This window comes from Oryctolagus cuniculus, chromosome X, assembly GCF_051225735.1.
Source record: "Oryctolagus cuniculus isolate XC-2025 breed Fujian yellow rabbit chromosome X, ASM5122573v1, whole genome shotgun sequence".
Lineage (NCBI taxonomy): Eukaryota > Metazoa > Chordata > Mammalia > Lagomorpha > Leporidae > Oryctolagus > Oryctolagus cuniculus.
The window spans coordinates 123,154,419-123,158,799 of NC_142888.1; the positions used below are offsets into that span (position 1 = coordinate 123,154,419).

General features: G+C 37.4%; 1 pseudogene; it reads right to left on the bottom strand.

Annotated features, from left to right (window-relative positions):
• Positions 1 to 3,429: 3,429 nt before the first annotated feature.
• LOC100351103 (synaptophysin-like protein 1 pseudogene) lies at positions 3,430 to 4,149 on the bottom strand (annotated as a pseudogene).
• Positions 4,150 to 4,381: the final 232 nt, after the last annotated feature.

Genomic DNA, 4,381 nt, shown 5'->3' on the forward strand with positions numbered 1-4,381 from the left:
GTGGGGAGAGGATGGGTGGGAACAAGGGTACAGTGGGAAGAATTGCTATGTCCATAATGTTGTATTTATTATACATACAAATTAAAAAATAATAAAGAAAAGAATAATTGAGGGACTTTCCATAGTTCCACTAAAGATATGAATGAATCAACCGTGCTTTCAATGAATTCGTTATGATAACTTAGACCTTGGATATGGAGGATTTAGCTTCCATGAAAAGCGTACCTAGAATAGCAATAACCCTCCATAAAATACTAGGATTGTGCCTAAATAATAGAAACCTATAGGGTTACTGGATGTGTCCTACAATTTAGTCATCTTCTTAAATGCATCCCAGCTCCACAGGACCTAGAGATACATAGCTAAACCCCTAAATAATACATGTTTACCTAGCTACGCTGTGTTAATATGTATGTAAATATGTATAATAGAAGTAAATGGCTACAAGAGAAATGAGGGTTTACAAATGTTCCTCCACTATATGTTTTTTAATTGCATGCAAAATTAACACTAGATAACTAGAAAGAAGAAGCGTGATGACACCAATCTGAAAATCTAGCAAAAGATTCCTTCTGGAAATACAGTTGTTACAGAGCTAATTTGTGCATGTAAATTCTGACATGGATCTATTCCAGGTATGGACTCAATTGTTACTAAATGATCTAATTTTATAGCAGTATACTTTAATGAAGGAAAATAGGCTCTAGAATCTGACACAGGTATGTATGAATTCTAGCCCCAACACTCCCAATGAACTCATTCATAATACTTTTCATCCATGATCTTGTTTTCTAATCTGTGAATAGTGTATAAATAATACCTATCTCAGGCTCACTATAAGAATTTGAAAGTTTTAAATCTCTCTTCATATCTCAACATATAGTAGCTACATCTAAATATTACTCTGGCGACAATGTTTATGAGTCCCAATGTGATCCCACTCTAATTACTGCACCTATTGTAGGTACTATTCAAATTATTACACATATATTGTAGTGTTTCTCAATACTAGGGTAAGAACCCTGTACTCTACCATACTATTTTTCTACATGCAATATGGAATCATTCACTGTTTTATATGATAGAAAACAAAAAATAAGCTAATTTAATTAGAATTTACTTCTTCCATACTGTAAGTTTAAATTGACTTATTTTCTGTACACATCAAACCACAGTTACTTTTCAAGTGAATGATTTAACATTGCAATGATGTTGTACTCTATTGCATTTAGTATTCTCATTGTTAGAGGGGCATGTTGTGGACAGTTAACTTGCACTTAATATTCAAAATTGCCAGAAACACTCATGAAAACTTGAACTGTACAACCTAAAGAAAATGAAGGAGGTGTTTGGGAAGAAATTTTTGGAATATTAGTAAGATAGTTTTAATTTTTTTGTGTATGTTAACAAATGGGAGCCTTTGAAGCTCTGTTAGAAGTCTATATAAACAGAGGAAACAGTGTTTAGGAAGTTTTTTCCAGTTGTCACTACTCTCCTCATCCCCTCCATCACCTTCTTTTGCCCTCCAAATACAATAAAATAAAGTACAAGGGACTAAAAGATTTGAAGTTTAACACTAAGTCACATTTGCTTTTACCATGAGACTTATAATTACTGGAAGATTTTTCCCTGGCCCAGATGGCAAAACTGAGATTCCAGCAATGGAGAGGAATTGCACTCAATCACATAGCAATATAGAATTGAATTAGGAACAATGACACATGAGTCTTCTTTCTAACACAGAAACACGAGTGAAACTTTTGTAGGGGTTAGGATTTATTCACCCAGTACAGATATGCATTCCTAGAATGTAGCAGGCATTACACTAAGTGAACAGGTCAGACAAATCCTTCATGGAGCCTAGAGACTAGAAGAGTGAGACAGATAACAAAGCATGAGCATGTAAAGACTTATTTATTTAATTATAATTGTTTAAATTTGATACAAAATATGCAGAGTACTAGGAAAAAATATAAACGGCACAGGTTATACAGTTAAGCAATTAGGAATGAATTATGAATGTCTAAAACAAGTTTTCAAATTATTCTACCATCTGATAATCTGATATGGAATCTTTATATGAGAGTTCTTCAAAAAGTTTGTTGAAATGGAATTAAAATATTTATTTTGGTGCAAACAATTTTTAAATATAACCATAGATTTTTCGTTAATATGAATTTTCCAAAAAGTTTTTGAAGACTTCTGGTATGCATAGATTTCAAAATTGTTTCCAGTGAAATATTTCTTTGCTTTTTTTACTTTTTTTCTTTGTTATCTTTTTGGCTTTCTTAAACAAAAACAGGTCTCAAGCATGTGATCTGTACAAACTTACAGTAGCTTTCTTCCTATTATGATTTCATAATATAATTTTATGAATGAAGATACACGTTAAGACTTAAGGTGTAAACACTCTGTGTGTGTGTCTCTGCGTCTTATCACCCCTTTCTATAAGGCCACCAGTCCTATTGGATTAGTGCCCACCCTAACAACCCCATTTCAACTTCATCTCCGCTCTAAAAGCCTATATCCAAACACAGTCGCATTCTGAAGTACCAGTGATTAGGGCTTCAACAAATGGATTTTGGGGGATACACCCCATAGCATCCTTACAAGTTCCTGACTGTGTCTTTCTATTACATTGTGTACAGATATGTATCTGCAAAGCTGTCTTTGTACCTCTTGTATACAACCCTTCCATACAAAAGGCCTAAAAAAATGATTGAAAGAATGTAAAGTTAGGATTGTTGAAGAGGACTAATTTTGTAACACTGGAGAAATAAAAACCTGGCACCTAAAAAAAAAAAAAAAAGAAAGAAAAAGAAAACAAACAACTTACTGCTCATTTACAAATGTGTATTATCTCGTAATAGGCCCCTGAAATTTAAAATTTACATGTGAGAATACATTTATATCTTACATATTTCTAAGAAAGGCACAGGATTTATGTAACAAGCAGCAAAATTTGACCGGCGCCGCGGCTCACTAGGCTAACCCTCCGCCTTGCGGCGCCGGCACCCTAGGTTCTAGTCCCGGTCGGGGCACCGGATTCTGTCCCGGTTGCCCCTCTTCCAGGCCAGCTCTCTGCTGTGGCCAGGGAAGTGCAGTGGAGGATGGCCCAAGTGCTTGGGCCCTGCACCCCATGGGAGACCAGGAGAAGTACCTGGCTCCTGCCATTGGATCAGCGCGGTGCGCCGGCTGCAGCGGCCATTGGAGGGTGAACCAACGGCAAAAAGGAAGACCTTTCTCTCTGTCTCTCTCTCTCTCTCTCACTGTCCACTCTGCCTGTCAAAAAAAAAAGCAGCAAAATTTAAAAATCACCAATTTATTGAAAAAGCCATTACTTTTATTAGAAACCAATAATGCTTCTCAAGATGTTGGCAACAAGTTATAGCAAGACAGACATTTCCTACAGTGCCTTTCTCCCTTTAATTATATTGCAGCAAGAGGTTGAACACTTCCTTGGCCGTGGGCAGTATTTTATTGACTGTTCAAACTGGTCTCCTTGTATACAAACCACACACTTCCTCCCCAGAGTATCATGTTCAGAAAGCCAAAGATCACAGATATGTTCAGGGATCCCATATTAGTCACAGAACCAAAGTAACAATGCACGTCCTGCTGTTCACAAGGCAGAAGTTCCTGAACACTACTGTGCCTAGTGGATACTTTAATATTCATAAGAGCTTTAGCCCAGGTTGAAGTGCTCACCAACCACAAAAAGTTGGCAACAAGAGTAATAACAAAGTCAACCATGGGAAGTTTGCAACTATCTCAATATAGGTTCGTGTAACCAACATACAGCAGAAGGGCAGCAATGCAGTACAAGAACACAAAGACTGCAAACGTAACACAGAACTGTGCCGAGGAAGTGTAATCTCCTATGAGAACATGACTTTCCCAACTTACACTACACACATTTACACTTGGAGATGCCTGAAATGATTCCTGATTCAATCTGAAAGGATAACCAAAACTAGCTGTAATAGTTTTATTGTCAGTAACTTGAGGAGGACAATTCACTAGAACCTCTGTTCTGCCCTTAAAACATCCACAGGTGGCAAAAGTAAGGATAGAGACAATCCACTCAAAGATCTTGATGAAGCCAAGGGGCTCCTTGAGCGGGTTGAGGTTGATCTGGAAGGGGGACATCCCCTGAGGATAGGAGTGAGAAAGTCAGGATGGTGGTGCAGAGGAGGAGGGCACCGACCTTCAAGATTTATTTATTTATTTGAAAGGCAGAGATATATAAAGAGATAGAATGGTATTCTATCCAATAGTTCAGTCCCCAAATGGCAGCAATGACCAGGACTGGGCCAGGTTGAAGTCAGGAGCCAAGAGCATCTTCTGGATCTCCCATGCAGGTACAGGAACCCAATCAGTT